Source organism: Ambystoma mexicanum, chromosome 14 (assembly GCF_040938575.1).
Source record: "Ambystoma mexicanum isolate Mex_15411 chromosome 14, UKY_AmexF1_1, whole genome shotgun sequence".
NCBI lineage: Eukaryota > Metazoa > Chordata > Amphibia > Caudata > Ambystomatidae > Ambystoma > Ambystoma mexicanum.
In genome coordinates this window covers 543,764,028-543,781,662 of record NC_090940.1, presented here as the reverse complement: position 1 = coordinate 543,781,662, position 17,635 = coordinate 543,764,028, and the positions used below count along the sequence as shown (strand labels likewise).

General features: G+C 42.6%; 1 pseudogene; it reads left to right on the top strand.

Annotated features, from left to right (window-relative positions):
* The window catches only part of LOC138526944 (cholesterol 24-hydroxylase-like), a 309,525-nt pseudogene that overhangs the window by 63,925 nt on the left and 227,965 nt on the right, over positions 1-17,635 (top strand).

The following is a 17,635-nucleotide window of genomic DNA, read 5'->3' as shown; positions in this document are numbered from 1 at the left end:
ACGATTTTCCTTTAGCTGGACATAAAGGACAGAAGGCTATATTAGAACTGATATCCAGAAGTTTTTGGTGGCCTAAGTTAGATCAGGATGTCAAATTCTATGTATAGTCCTGCCCTGTCTGTGGTTGACATAAGGTTCCTAGAAGCAAGCCATTGGGTCCTCTGTGAAGTGTATGAGGATGATGAGAAATCGTCGGGATTCAGGTAAGGCACTGGAGACTTGTATATATAAAAAGGAGTATGTTTATTTGTAGTTATAGGGCTAGTTGGTTAGAAAGGCAGGTAGCTAAATAGATGACATCCTTTCAGTAAGGTTCTCCCATCCTGTGTTATCAACTGTAGTTCTTGGAGCCCTCAGGTCCCATCACATTCTATATGACATAGCTGTATTCTACTAGCAGCACAGTGTGCACCCAGTGCAGATAGATAACTACAATACTACACATCTCCCTCTCTTCAAATGAACACACAAACAAGATATCACAAACCAGGCATTCAGAGACCATCAAGATTACACACTCCTGCACATCTGTAAAACCCATACAACATTCACAACCAAAAGAGCGTATCCACATTCACGTAACTAACATTCAAAACAATAAAGTACACATATCACCACCTGCTCGGGACTGCCACTCCCGGGCCTCACAGCTGCCACCTGCGAGCACATACGTTCCTTGCCACACTCTCAACCATCAAAGCGTATCTCCTTCCGCTCTATCTGCCACCTAGGGGCAAGGGTCTGCCACACCCAGTACAACCGCGTCTTCATCCAACCATCCAGAACTAGCTAACAATCATATGAACCATTTAATATATGTCCTTATCACAATTACATCACACCCAACTATATCACACCACCATTCTTCTCAGAAACACCTGTCATTTGCGCTAACCAGATATTCATTCACATACACACCCCTGCCATAGGAAACACTGAAAAGTAGGAAAGAACAGAAAAGAAAACTCACAAAACAAAGATCACATTAAAACCACGTAGCTGGGAAAGAACAGCGCGAGAAGAAAATAAACACTGTGACAGAGACTAATCAAATCTGAGTCCAAGTGAAATTGATCTTTCAAAAAAAAATGGAATGCAGTCAAAGCATGAAAGCATTCAAAGTTTAAAACATGTATGACCAAGGAAAATAACGGGTATTATATTATAATATGCATGCCATTTATAACATATGCCCAAAAAGTTGAATGCGTATCACACAACATTCATGTCACATTTAAACATCGGGCTCACTCTCATTCAATATGGAGATAATTCGACATATTCACTATTCTGTCACACCTCAATTGGAATATGTAGTGCCAACATCCAAAACACTATCCGAATCCCAACATGACATAAATCATGTATTTCCTGGCATCAGAACGATGCTGTGCCACTAATATTACACTTTTACATGGCATCAGAACGATGCTGTGCCACTGTGCCATTAAATTTATATATTACACTTTTACATGGCATCAGAACAATGCTGTGCCACTGTGCCATTAAATTAATACATGTGACAGTTCTCATCATGAATTAAATAATATTATATATATCAACATATATTATAACAATATACATATATAATCCAGATTTTGAAGACCTGAAAATCCTATAAAATTGTTAAACACTACAGAGGAAAAAAATAAAAAATTTTTCTTTGTGTTGTTTGTTAGTTATTGTTATGGAAGGTAATACATGACGTATTATTATTATATATACACCCACACTTCCTCATAAAGCAAATACACCCACACTTCTTCAAGTAGCAAGTGCAATAACCTACAACACCCAGTCACCCATTCAACCAATACATAACATCATACAAGCATACCTGCACGGTGTGCCTTCTCAGCCAGGCACACCATCATTCAAACAAGTCAACATGAACATTAATCATTGCATCCTATACTTCAATAAAATATTAGCTGGATTCACAGAGAAATATAGAAAATAATCTGCCTCACATTTCAAATAAATGGCCCATGAATTGCACATAAAACAAAATGCTAGTATGAAAGAAAAACAAAAAGCAGTAAAAATGTCCATGAATTGCACGAAGAAAATATCTGCAGCAACCACAAAGACAAACAGTGCCCTTAGTGTTTTCATTAATGTGAGAGGAATAGCTAATGCCCCCTTCATATTGCAACAAAAATAAGTTTTGGCAGGTTAGGTGAAGAAATTAAACACCTTCAATCACGGCAGCACTGTGGCATTAATACAACAGTAACTGTCTCATCATCCCATCCTCGTCGCCATTTGTAGTGTATGAGGATGATGAGAAGTCATCAGGATTCAGGTAAGGCACTGGAGACTTGTATATATAAAAATGAGTATGTTTATTTGTAGTTACAGGGCTAGTTGGTTAGAAAGGCAGGGAGCTAAATAGATGACATCCTTCCAGTAAGGTTCTCCCATCCTGTGTTATCAACTGTAGTTCTTGGAACCCTCAAGTCCCATAACATTCTAGATGACATAGCTGTATTCTACTACCAGCACTGTGTGCACCCAGTGCAGATAGATAACTACAATACTACATTCTGCAAAAAGATTCTTTGCCATCCAGACCCTGGACTCATGTTTCGCTAGACTTTGTGGTCAATATCCCCCTCTCTAAGGACATGATGGCCATCCTAGTCACTATTGATTCATATAGTAAGATGGCTCATTTTTCCACTTTTCCGAGTGTTCCTTCAGCTTCAGAAACGGCAGCTGTTTTTCTTCCAGATATAGTCCGTATACATGGACTTCCACAGACTCTGGTGAGTGATCGAGGTACCCATTTCACCTCTAAATTCTGGACCGCCTCATGTGAACAGCTCGGTATCCATAGAGCCTTGTCTTATGGGTACCATCCACAGTCTAATGGACAAACAGAACGTTTAAATGCCAATATGGAACAATATCTCAGCTGTTTCAGTAATCAGAAACAGGACAATTGGGCTGATCTCATACCCTTGGCAGAATTTGCCGAAAACAATACCTTCCATACAGCAATTCAGATGAGCCCTTTCATGTGTACTCATGCATACAATCCCCAACATCTACCTGGAACAGGCTACACTACGACTAAATCTCCAACTGTTGACGGTCTTTTGTCCGGACTCCGTCAGACGCACAAGGAGGCCTTAAGAGCCTTTGCAGACAGCCGGAAGGGCTATAAAAGGTATGAGGACCGCAAGAGAGATCCCAATCCTGAATGGAAGCCGGGGATGCAGGTCTGGCTATCAACTAAATATCTACCTCGATGGACCCACGTAGGCAAGTTTGCTCGTCGATTTATTGGTCCTTTTCGTATTTTATCCAAGGTCAATCCTGTAGCATATAAGCTCCAGCTCTCAGCTAACTTGAAAAGGGTTCATCCGGTTTTTCATAACTCCCTACTCAAGGCCTATGTCCAAGATCCTTTTAAGAGGAAATACAAGGGAGCATCTGTGTCAAGTACGCCGGAACCTGAATAATATGAGGTGGCAAGACTCATTGATTCCAGGTACAGAAGGGGTGTGTTACAGTATCTGGTACATTGGAAGGGGTATCCAGATTCTGAGAGAACATGGGAACCTAGGTCGCACATCCATGCCCATAGGCTTGTGCGACAGTTTCATCATCTCAACCCAGGGAAACCCGGTGGAGGTGTGCATAGGAGGAGGCATACTGTCATGCACCCAACATGGAAATTATGGCAACGCCGGAAACGCTGGTAACATTTCATTCCCCTTTGTGTCAGCCGCACTCTAGTCCTCTACCATCATGGCCGACGGTATATTAAGGGGACGGATACTTCCTTCTTTGCGTTGTATCTGTTTATCGGTGTGTTCGCCTAACGTTGCTGTGTGCTTTCGTGCTGATTCCCTTTTGTTCACCCTTTTTTGTGTGGTTACTTTCCCTGATACGCTTTCTACAGTTGTGCTTCATTTCTTTCTTAGAGTTTGGTTTTCCTTGTTCTATCGTAGCTGTGTTCCTGCACTACTTTTTACCCTTTACAACCGGGTGCACTGCGTTAAGCTTTGTGGGCTATTGGATCTTCTTTTTCTTCCGCAGCTATCAGTGCCGCGCCATATACTATTCCGAGACTACTCCAACTTCGTTCGGAAGTGGTTTATTTTCTTACCTTTAGTTTCGCGTGTTCTACGCATCCTTTTCACCATCTGGTCTATTTATATCCATTCAGCCTTACCTTTCATTTCACGTTTTCTAAGCATACTTCGTTTCCAAACTGATCTGTTTACTTCAGTTCCATCTTTCCTTCTGTTGAGCGTGTCCAACACAGTCTTCTTTTTTCTGTCTGTGTCTTCTTACTTCTCCCTTGCTTTAGTATTCTGTAGTCATTACTTCTTTATTACATAGTTCTGTATTTTCCCAAATTCCTTGAAACGCTCTGGAGGCGATTCACTCCATTCTTGGACCCGGAAGAAGACTCCTAATTGTTACAGTTTACTTATACCTCAAGACTTTGTTGTTGGAGATTCCTACCTTGTGCATCAACGGAGAGTCATTAACGGATAAAGGAACCGGACAGAAAAAACATTTCACTCAGGGTTTTTTCAGCCTTCTCGGCTTTTTCCCTGATTTTTGTGCTGGCTCCCCGGGGGTCCCCGGATTCAGGGTGTACATCTGATCACGGTGGCCTCCGAGGGAGCTCGCCTGTATCTTCACCAAAAGAAGGAAAGGACCCCTGAAGAGCTCAAGAAATCCAGAAGAAAGAGGGATTCAGAAACCCAATACAGCCCAGTGGAAGAATCAGGTGAGGAGGAAGGTCGGGAGAGATCTACAAGTCGTGACGGGTGCCTGCTGGTGACTGTGGTATTGTATACGTCCCCACAGCATACTTTTCTTGAACTTTGCAATGCATTTAGTTGCAGGAAACCAGTGCTTTGGGATGGCATCAGATACTCTGATGCAATGGCAATTGTTGGACATTTGGAGAGACGCTAAAGTGTTGCCATACTGACAGCCTGTATATCGTATACAGTTGTCGGTAAGATTGTACTCCAACTGGCTAGTTGCCCCTCAACAGGCCCTCCCAGTGGTAACATTTTATTTTGGGTCAAATTTGGTACACATGAATGGGTTGGGCTCAGTGTCCTTCATTGTGTTGTTTCTTGACAGTGGTGCTCTCGGGAGCCTCCGGCACTGTAACCACCCTTATGCTTTTCGGAAGTGTTATCCCCTACAAGATATTCATAGGGTCAGTTGAAATTGTTGTTTCAGGATTATGTTAGGATGTGCATATACGTTAATGGAAAGTAATTGCAGCTTTGGTTTTACTCCCTAGGTATGTTCATGTTATGTCCAACTACATGATAAAATATTTCTGCCCTGAAGAAGGCTGGGTTTGTTGAGAAAATAATGCAGAAATCCAATGTTGGACCTAAATGCCATGTACACTATGTTTTTTTAATTAAGTTGGTAGTAGGTGTTAAGTCAACTTTGTCGCCACATTGTACAGAGTAGTGGGGCAAGGCCACTTTAGATTGATAGTGTCGAATGGGATTAGGTACCAGCTGTATTAGGAAACATCTATAAATTGCTGGGCTACACAAATTGCTGTGTTGCACTTCAAAATAATTGTTCCACGTGGATGGATGCTAGCTGTGTATGTGAGTTTGCGCATTGGTTTTGTGTGAGTGTATGTGAGAGGTCATCAGATGCTGTTATTTATAAATATGTTTTCATTACATTGTATGTACACACGTCGCTCTTTAATGATGTCTGAGATATTTTCATCAGTAAATCAATTGATGTTTCAATAAAATGTTTTTTTAGCATTTGAACTGTTCTTTGAATTGCATTCTGCTAAGGACTTTGATTCAAATATTGCATGGGTTTCTTTGTCGGTATATTTTGTGATTCCCACTAATCCTATGCATAAAGTAAAGACTATCGGTTGACCTCAGGTATGTGACTGACTTAAAAAATGCGACCTGCAGAACCCTACGAAAGAGTTAAAAGGGCGAGTGGGGAAACCTCCCTGAAGCTGGAAGACTTGACAAATTGGTAAAGGTGTAACAACGTTCGTCTTCTGGGTCTTCCAAAGGCGGATCGAGAGTTCCCCAGAGACTTTGCGCGCAAAGTTAACCTAGTATGGCAGGCACTGTTTGGGGGAAGAACAACAACCGGCCAACCGGGTGGATAGAATGCATAGAGGAGGGGGACCAGCTGGAAGACCTCAGTCAGTGATAGTGAAATTATTTGTTATATGGACAGGATGGAGATTCTAGCAAAAGCCAGAGAGACCAGCAGAATGACGATTGAGGGCACCAAGGTTTGCATCTTTCAAGATCTTTCATATTCAACTCTGGAGTATCAGAGACAATGAAGACCCTTAACCACCTGGCTTACCGAGAGAGATTGCAGATATTGCTGGGGGTAGCCTTTTTCTCTATCCATTGAACTGGGAGGAGCGAGCGTCCTACTCTGACGGATGCAGAGGAAGCTATGCAGATCCTGAAGGAGCTTCAAGGGGAACGTTCGATAGCAGAAGAATTACAAAATAAGGCTGAGCAAAGGAAAGTGTTAAAAGCCTTTTCAGAAGGTGGAGCTCAGAGTAAGATTTCGGTTGCCCGGAAGATTCATAAGGTGATCCTGATGATGGGTAGGAATCCTCGATGAAGGGAGATGGCCCCTGAGGAACTGTTAGAAGACTATAAAACACTGAATGTGGTTACAAGCAAGGCTCGTGGGTGGGGGGGTGCAGTTTGGGGTGATTTTTGGTCCACTGAGTGGAAGAACTTACGATGTTAACTGGGGAAACACTTGAGGATGATTACAAGTCTAGCCATGGTAGGGGAGGGAACGGTCGTGGGAGGACACCCTTTGTTTTCTTGGTGGCCTGGATTGTTCAGGCGTCTCAACATTATTTGGGGGCGGGGGGATTTGTTGAGGGGGGGGCTGAGACAGTTTTTCTCATGTTGGGGTAGGGGGGCAATTCTGGAGAGTTGGGGTTTCTGCGGTGAGCAGCCCTCTGAAAGAAAAGTGGGCAGTCAGTTTGTATGGGAGCCTTGATGATACTATTGGAGGGAAGGGGTATAAACACTAAACTGAAAGATGGGGGATAGTGGGGATAAGGGGTTGATATTTGCATAACCGGAATGTGCGGGGGTCGAATTCACCCAAGAAACGGGCATTCCTGATGAGGGAGTTTTTAAGGAATAAGCTTTCTGTTCTATTTCTTCATGCAACACACGTGAAAACTGGAAGGGGGAACTAAAGAGCCTCAGTAAAGGGGTCTGAAATATATACTGGTCATCACTGCTGCAGAAGAGGTGTGTTGGAATAATGTTGGGGAGGGATGTTAAATTGGACGGCGTAACCACAAAGGTAGATTGGGGTGGGAGGCTGCTCATGATCAAGGGGAAACTACAGGGACAGACATTGACTTTGGTATATGATATGATATGGCATTTATAGCATGCCTATACACAAGTGTTTTAAGGTGCGTGGTATCGCTTCTGCTCTGAGTGTCTAACAATTAGATTATATTAAGAGGGTGCTAAAGCATATACAGGAATGGGAAATGGGGTACAATAATCATTGGGTGGGATTGTAATGCTATTAGGGAGTCACATCTAGACAGGCTGGCAATTCTAAGAGTGTTTCCGGGATTACTATTGGTGCAATGCATGGAGGGCTACATAACGGCGAGAAGGGTTATTCCTTTTTCTATCAGGTTCATGAGACTTCTACGAGAATTTATTATCTGCTTGTGAGGAAGGGAAGGAGTACCTCCTGAGGAGAGTGGACATAGTCCCGATATCATGGTTGGACCACAATATGGTGAAAGTTACGATAGAGCTTGCACTACCACTCAGGGTAGAACAACTTGACAGTGCAATGGCACTCTATTTCAGGACAAATTATTTAGGGAAGACCTAAAATTGGACATAAAGCAATATTTTAAAACAAATGACACTGGGCGGGTGAGAATGGAAACGGTATGGGAGGGTGCCAATGCACAGCGCAGGGGCACCTCCTAGCAGAGACATTCAAGAGGAGCAAAGCCAGTCTAGCTGAAATTGCGCTGCTTTAGTGAGAAGTCAGATCCGTAGAAGCACAATTTGGGAGAGGGTTGGAAGATAAGGCAGAGACCTTAAGATGTATACGCAGGGGGCAGCAGGAGTTACGGGAACACAGCTTGGGTAAGGTTTATCAAGACTTGAGAGCGGACAAACAGCAGTATTGCAAAAAAAGTCATAGTGCAAGATTAATGCTAGCCAACAGACTTAAGGCCCTTAGATTGGAAAGGAGGGTATGCAAGTTACGAGGTGGGGAGGGTAATGAATGGGATAGACCTGAAGAGGTGGCAGAATGTTTTGCCCAATATTATCAGACAATCTATGGCAAGGAGCCAAGGTCGGATCCCCGTGCAATGGAAGAATACATCAAGGGCACAAGACTTCCTAAATTGAAGGTGAAGAAGGTTCAGGTTTTGGAGCAGGACATCACCCTGGAGGAGGTTGAAACTCTGATTCAAGGCCTTAGGTGAGGAAAAGTGAGAGTTGAAGGTGGGTTAACAATTATGTTGCTATATGCCTCCGATAGGCCTATCTCTCTACTAAGTGTAAATACAAAGATCCTAAAAAAAGCCTTGGTTTCCAGGTTGCAGGAGTTTCTCCAAGAACTGGTTCATGGGGACAAAATAGGCTTTGTCCGGAGGAGAAGTGGGGGAACAATTTGAGAAAGACACTGAATCTTATGGGGCGCTACCAGAAGAGGCCCATGCAAACTCAGTGTTACTAGCGTTGGATGCTGAAAAGGCATTCGATAGGGTCAGCTGGTACTTTCGCGTGAGCATATTGAAGCATTTTGAATTTGGAATGCACTGGATCATGTGGGTTTCTCAGTTCTATTCTACTGCCACTGCAAGGGTTGCAGTAAACAAGGTTTTGTCCACATAAATAACTTTGGAGATGAATACTCATCAGGGTTGCCCTTTGCCATCCCTGCTTTTGAGCCTTTAGCAGCGAGGCCTAGACAAAATGCAGTGGTTCATTGGTTTTTGTGTTCATGGATGAGAGTATAAGACAGCCTTGTTTGCCGACGATGTGTTACTATATATAAGGAATCCGGTGCAATCCCTACCCGATGTTCTCATTGAGATTAAGAAATACGGAAAGCACTCCAGGTTTAAGGTGAATAATTTAAAATCTACTTTTATGCCAATGGGCACACTTTCGCCGAGGACTGAGTCCTATTTGGGTATGAAGTGCTTGGTCCGAGCGGACAAGAGTCTCCGCTATTTGGGGATAAATGTACCAAGAACCGATCTCTGCAGAGAATTATGGGGGTTTATGGGTCGCAATGAAACAAGAAAAGGAGAGGTGGGGGAAGAAGATGCTATAGTGCATTGTACCTGTGAACAGGTTTAAAATGAATATACTCCTGAGACGTCTTGACCTCTTTCAGATGTTGATGGTGGCAGTACCGGGTGCTTCTTTGGGGATATAAAAAAGGACATGTTGGGATTTCTGTGGGATAAGGCAAAGCCTAGGGTCGTATATACGACCCTACTTCTGCCAAAGAAGGAGGGGCAAATAATCAAGACTTTGGGCCTCATTACAACTCAGGCGGTAAGGGGTTTACGGCAGCGTTAACAGCGCCGACCCTTACCGCCTGATTACGAGGTCCCCTAGCGCCATGGTGCTTTTAACACCTGCTTTTAGCAGGTGTTAAAATCCATGGCGCTAAGGGACCATGGAGTTAATTACGCCACCGTAATTTACGGTGGCGTAATTAACGCCTTCCCCACTCCCATTATGCCCTATGGGGCAAAAATGGGAATGGGGAAGGGTAAATGGGGATTGGGGACTTACCGCCCCGCCTAGGTCGGAATGGGGCGGTAAGTCCGCCAACCACCATGGCGTAAACGTAGTTTACGCCATGGTGGTAAAGTCACGGCCCAGGCGGTAACTTACCGCCTGGGTCGTAATGAGGCCCTTTGAGTCATATTATAGTGCTGTGCAACTCCAGGTTCTTATTGACAACCTGATCCCAGTGTCTAGGAAACAGTGGGTGGAGCTAGAAAACCTAGTATTACATCCGTTTACAGTTGCGGATTGGTAACTTATGGGTCCTGAGAAGCAGTCTTTCATGGAGAATTCGGGATCATCTAGACTCTGTGATACTGTGGGACTTGTGGAGGAAACGGGCTCACACTAGATGGCTGTCTATTTGGATTGCTCTGCTAAGTTGTATATGAGCACCGTGTTTTAGAGATAATATTGACGGCCCCAATAGATTTCAGGGATGGTATGAAGGGGGACTTCAAAAGGCAGGACAACTATGGACATTGGGGGAATTTCTTCCCATTGAGCATTGCAAGAATTACTGAACATGGGGCCACTGTCGGATTTTCAATATATGTAACTCAAAGGGGTAATGCTGGCCAGTAAGAAAGGGACAATCTGCAGAGGGATTTAACAACATTCGAACAGAAAATTGATAATATGGAGGGGAGGTAAGGGGAGAATCTTGAAGTTGTACAACCTATTTGTGGCAGTAGTTCCCCATGAACATTTGAAGGCTCAGGAAAGCTGGCAGTTGGACTGGAACAGAGGACGACCGGCATTGGGACCCAATTTCTCGAGGGGTAGCCAAGAAATCCTTGGCTTCCCAATATCAGTTACATGCCTTTAAACTCTTGCACCGCTGGCAGTGTACTCCAGCTAGGTTTTCCCGTATGTACCAGGGTACATACCAGTTCTCTGTGCTGGCGTGGCTGCAAGTGGGAAGGAACGTTTTTGGCATATGCGGTGAGCCTGTGGCAAGATGCAATCGAATGAGGTGTTATCGTGGATACGGGACCTGGATCACATAGATCGGGTGTTAGACCTATGGTTGTTTCTCTTTGGGTTGGAGGGGGATCTAGGGAGCTACAGCCTCTGGATTACATGACACACAATTTGCTTCTTGCAGCAAGGGTAGTGCTGGTATCATGTGGGAGGGATTGTGGCTGCCTACAAAAAGAGAGTGATTATGAATCGCCGAAGCTTGATTATTAAGGAAAAGTTTACCTATTCCCTGAGAAAATTGATGCTGAATATCGAATTGAAGTGGCTTTCCTTTGTGATGAAGTATATGAGTCAGGATGGGGATGCTGCACAAGGGGTACGAGAGGAAGAGATGCGGCTGTGTACACCGAGTGCTGACTAATTGCAGGATTGATAGAGTTTGTGGTAGGGATTTCAGAATGGGCTGCTCACGGTGGGGGAGGGGGGGTTTCTCAGTATCTTTGGTTTGAAGACAGCTGGGCATAAGGTGTGGTTCTGCCCATGGGAACCTTGGGGAGGAAGGGTTGTGGGTGGCGGTTGAGGGCTTTGGGTGAGTTCCCTGTGGGATTGGATTAATATGCTAGTGATTTTGGTGAAAAGATATGCAGCAATTGATTTTCTATTGTATATGCATATTGCAAATGGAAAAATAAAATCTACACTGATGAAGCGCTTTGGCACTAAACCTGTGTATTTCACACATTAAACAATCGTTAAATTGAGCAAGGATGAGGAGTACAGCAATTCATTTTTTTTCCACAATTGGAAATACATAATCACTAGAAAAATATAGAATTCAAAAAAGACGTCATAATGCTGAGCACCAGACTCAGGTACACTTATCTTTTGACATAGGAATATTTAAGTAGCATGGGTGACAAATTCGGTTTGGATCTTGTTTAATTTTAACATCGGCTAATGATGTATTGTTTGTTGAACAGGGCTGAGAAATATGGTCCAGTTGTGCCTATTAATGGTCTGCATACCGTGTCACTAATTGTAACAAGTCCCGAAGCAACAAAGGTATAGTAACATAATATACTCAAATCAAGAGCAAATGTTGTGTGCATAGATCAGTGAAACTTGGATATAATTCAGGAGTATTCAGGAGCGTGCCTCGTTTTTTAAATATTAAAATCAAATTCAATCAACATCTTTTTGGGTCCATGATAGATGTCGCAGGCCGGGTTAGTCTAATCCACCTTCCTTTCCCGCTGCTCCTTTTCTTACTGCCACCACCTATCATGGTCATGGCCAAGTTCTGCAAAAACTGTGCAGGGGGACACCCACAACTCGTGTAGGCCCCCTTTGGCCCCCTTTGCCCCTTCCCAGCTCCCTTCTCTAGTGCCAGGGACCTCCCCAACCCCCCTGCAACCTCAGGTCCTATCTCTTCCTCTAGTCCATCACCTCTACCTGATGTTTTTCCTACCCTCCCGCAGCATGTCCTGCGAAATCCCCTTCACCCAACTCCCCCATCTCTTACTAGGGCGCCGTAATGATCCCAGGGTCTCCGTTGACATGCACTGTAGGCGCATGTGCTAATTCCCGACACGCCGCCATTCAGCAAAAGTGGCATGTTATGAATTCATTTTTAAGAAAAATTTGCACTAAGCATCTTTTTGCTACACAATGAAACAAATGGTATTTGGTTGTCTGTATGTTGGAATATTAACCGTGTTTGCTTCACCCTTTTTATGACTTTTGGAATATGGTGTGTAAAGGATTTTAGTTGTGGATTCTACAACCAAAGAAAGGTGTCTCAGTGGGTGACCAATGTCAATTTCATCCAAGAACACAGGGGATCTAGAGAGTCTTGAAAAATACAGACACTCATTTCATTAACTATACATAAACTAATTTAATGCAAATCAATATAAAGGGATAATCCACCTCAAATGCTCATACATAAATATCAAAACAAAATCATAAAACCTTACAAACAAACAATGAATGTTCGTATATGTAAATTACCATAAAAACATGAAATAAATGTCACAAAACAGTGTTTAGTGTTCCTTTGGGTGATCTCTTTAACTTTGTTGACACGTAATACTAATAGTCCAACTTGTCCAAGTTTCTGTCCTATCGGCTCCAATATGCCAGACATTCATCGGGGGCAGTTAGAACATCAGAGGTGTAACATATGGCAAATTCTTTTTCCCTGGTTTCTTGGAGGAATTCCCTATTAGGGATAAAAGGACACACATGTCTACAATTAGACCATTTTCTTAACTTGGTCTTATATTTAGACTTCCATATGAACCCTCTCCCCACAGGTTCCATACTACATCTATATTTAGTGTACCTTGGCAGGACTCTTAAATTTCCTTGCTCATGTCGCCAAACAACTCTATATGTTGTGCTTCGCTGACCTCTTTTGTACAGAGGTAAGTCAACTATCCTCTTGTTCAAAGAAAAGAAAACAACTTTACTGAAGTTTTGTTCATTTTCATACTACTCTTCTCCCATGTACTAGAGTCTTACCTCTTACAACACTGTTATGCCCTTCTCTCCTAGTATTATTCTGGGTCTGGAGTTTCTTTCTTTACTGGTGCCGGGTCTCACTACAACACATAAAGAATTCCCTAAGGCTCAATATCTCATGTGTAGTAGCCATATGTCACTAAGCTCACATAGAGATCACAATTATTATACTCACATCCAAGACACCAATTGCATGTCTCCAGGAGGGAAGCTCTCTGTAATTCAGTGGAATCCTGGTTCCCAAGATGGCATCCAAAAAGGAACCCCTACAAAACGAGTCAATATTCTCAATTTAGTAATGCATACTATCCTATCTAATGTCCTACTACATAGTCCTCAACTTCCTTAGTTGGAGACAGACTCCAAAATCCGTCATTCCCATTCGCATTGCTAAGGAACGCTAGGATCTTTACACTCGCGGTGCGTGATGACATCACTGAGGTGCGTGATGACGTCACTACGCACAATCAGCCAATAACTCGCTTATATTGTGGTGTACAGAGTTGGCTCTCACAAAATGTTTTCCAGTTAATGAGCCAATTCTTCATGCAAATATAAGGCACAGCCATGGGAGCGGTAATGGCCCCATATTTGTTCAATCTATATGTGGACACATTTGAAGAAATTGTGATATATTCAGATCTCAACCCCTTTAAAGACAAAACTAAATGGCTGTGATATATAGATTACATTTTTGTACTATGGACTGGAGATTGGATGGACGCCAATGAGTTTGTTACCTGACTTAATGGCCAGAATAGATATCTGAAATTTACGGCAGTGACGAGTAACAAGGAGGTCAATTACCTAGACATAACCATCTATGATGACAAGGGGTACCTATTAGTGAGACCGTACATCAAATGTACCATCAAGAACGTGTTACTGGACTATGGTAGCCATCATGCGTACCATGTGAGAAACAATTTGCCATTTGGTCATTTTTTAAGTTTGAAAAGGAATAGCTGTACAAGGGATTCATATGAATTAGGAGCAGCCAATATGCCGATAGATAAATTGGTTCATCAGGGCTATCCGAATAAATTGGTCAGAAATACTGCCAAGAGAGTATTCAATAACAACAGAGAGGCTCTTTTGGAACAGAATGTAAGGTCTGTGAGGACCAAGGAGGAGACCCTTTTGATGTGTGTTAGTCCCTTCAGCACCTTATCCTATAAAATCAAAGGGATAATCAAAAATAATTGGAAGAAAGTAATAATTAGAACAACAAAGCCACACTTGATGGATTTTAAGAAAAGTACCAACATTCAGAATGTGGTTATGTGAAATGACATTGGAACGGATAATAAAAACACGGAATCCCAACACGGGACACTTTGGGGTATACCGCAGGTGGTAGCACACCATCCTTGTGGTAATTGTGTAATGTACGCAGATGAGAAAGACACTGTCTGTCAATCTGGGTCTCTCAAGAGACTGGTTACTTAAAGAACATACCAATTGCAATACAGAAAATGTGGTGCACTCATCTACATTGAAAAAACGAACCATAAATGTAAAACCAGAATGATTGAACACAAAAGTTGTGTGAAGAACAAGATAGAATTGGCCCCATTGAAAAGCACTTCTTAGAGAAGGGCCATAGCCCCTAGATTTTGAGTGGGTCATTCTCAAGAGAGTTAAGGGTAATTCTAAAGAACATACTAATAAGAAACTGCTTTATTTAGAGTAAAAACTTGTTGACAAAGAGTCACATAAGGGGCCCAAATGAGAATATCGAATGGCACAATGTGACCTAGAGTTCAACTTTCGGTTGCCATCAATCATTCTGATTAATGGTTCTAAGTCAACAAAGTTAAAATGCGATGTCGTTATCATTTTGGTGAATGGTTCTAAACAACAAAGTAAATATAGTAGCCTTGGCTTAGGAGATGATGCAGCATTTAAATCATTTAAATATGTCTGGTAGCAACACCACAGGGCATATGAGAAAAAGAATTAACCACAGAACAATAATTCACCATATGTTACACCTGTGATGTTCTAACTGCCCCCGATCAATGTCTGGCATATTGGGCCGATAGGACAGGAACGTGGACAAGTTGGGCTATTAGTATTAACGTATCAACGAAGTTTAGGAGATCACTGAAAGGAACAATATACACTGTTTTGTAACATTTATTTCATGTTTTTATGGTTATTTACATATGCGAACATTCATTGGTTGTTTGGAAGGATTTATGAATGTATTTCTATATTTTTGTATGAGCAGTTGAGGTGTATTATCTCTTTATATGGATTTGTATTACATTGGTTTACGTATAGTTAGTGAACTGAGGGTCTGTTATTTTTTCAAGACTGTCTAGATCCCCCATGTTCATTGGACACACACTGAGATACCGTCCTTTGGTTGTAGAATCCATAGTGTTACCCACTTAGTAGGAAGTCATTGGGTTCACAGTCGGGGTATGTTGTGAGACATAAGGATTTTAGTTGTGAAATTGTATTGCGTTCTATATGTCTAAATTGTCATATTTGCATTGGAATTTTTTGTCTGTATATATGTATGTTTTGTGTAGAACCTTGAAACATGTATTGTTATGTTACATGCTTTGCACTTAATAAATAATAAGTAGTGCGGCAGTAGTAGGGTGAAAGAGCAAAACTGGGAGTGTGTGGATCTATCAGACTAAATACGGCTCAGGGTTGAAGAGTGAGTGGAGAGTAAAGGCAGATAGAGTTGGTCTGAGAGGGACAGTTACAAAAATTAGCTTTTTATAGAGTGGGCAAAAGGAGGCGAGAGGAACGCTCCGCAGGAGCCTAGAATAGTAGTCAAGACGGCTGGGGACAGCGCACACCAAGATTTTAACAAAGTGGCACTTGAGGTGGTGACAAATCTTGTGAATATTGTAGAGCCTAGCAGATAAGGCAGTAACGGTAGTGAATTGCTGGATATTTATTTCAGCAGCAAAGAAGACCCTAAGTTTGCAATCCATGGCAGTAGGGAATGAGGAGATTTGGGGAAAGGATAGAGGGAAGGGGAGGGAGAGTGGGACATTGGGAGCAGGGCAGTGTCTCTGTAGGCTTGAGCATTAGGTGCTTGTGTGCCATCCAGTGGCAGATGTTTGGGAGGCAGTTGGATGCTTTGGAAGATAGGCCTGGAGTGGCTGAAGGGAAGCAGAAATGTGTATAGGTGCCATCAGCCTACGATTAAGATTGGATGAGGGTCAAGGAGTTAAGGTGATCTATCTTGTGAGTACAAGTAATATCAGAAGCAATGCATTTACTAATTGCACAATACATTGTGTAAGTCCTGGCCCAGGTCCGGTGCGTTTCATTCATGCTTTGACATTCTTATGGACCCCAAACTCACCCACTGCCAGGCATCTCAATGTATCTGTTTGGTGGTGAGCAACATCTGACCCTTATCACAGATGGCGTCTGGCCTGACCCCTGCCACCCTGGAGTAATAGATGTATGCCATGTCTTTTTTGCTCCTAGGAGTTCCTGATGTCTCCAAAATATTCAAAGGCTCCTCATGTTTATAATCATCTCTCCTCGTTCTTTGGAGAAAGGTAGGCCTAACAAAATGTTTATCTGTATCTACATTAACATCTACATGTATCTGTATTTAACATCTGTATCCAGCCACTGCTAACTATCTTCTCTGAGCTTAATCTGAGCTACCATTCCTATGAGGATGATACGAAAATTGTCGTCAGGCTCAAGTCCCCTTTGGCAGCAATTAATTGAGTGCTAGCATGCACTCCCAAAATAAAAGGCTGGATGGTTGAGAACAGATTGCAACTCAATCCATCTAACACTAAGGTTATTGTATTTCTGCCAAAATAAAAGAATTAGGTTGCATCTGGCAGACAAATTTAAGCTGTAAACTGCACGTCCGTGAAGTTGGCACGCATCACTTCATTGTACATTTGTACCATGGTGGCTGGGTCAGCCAGGTCTGGGATAGAATTTAGAGTAGGGTGGATGAGGGGGATGATCATCTTTTTATAATCTTCCAGTTGCGACATCAGGTTAGACTTGGAGGCACAGGGACCTTGAGTAGATTAAACCCTTGGATTTGCTTTCTTTACTGAGAAGAAGAGAGGTGCTATATTTTAACTATATTTTAAGTTACCTCGGAGTAGTGTGCCCGTACAAGGCACTCAACCTGTTGACCTGTGCTTTATGTGGACACATGTTCTTGTTGACTTAGAATAACCCTATCAAGTACATGGGGGGGTAGAACATTCTGTATGACCACCTGCAGGGGTGCCCTGCCTGTCTTCTATGCACTCTTCACTTGGGATTGGGAAGTTTCAGTATTGAGTTATTTTAATGCGGATTTGAGGGTTAGCTAAAATTGGAGCGCTAGCACTGGAAACTTTAAAGGGTGGCTCCTGCATCTGATC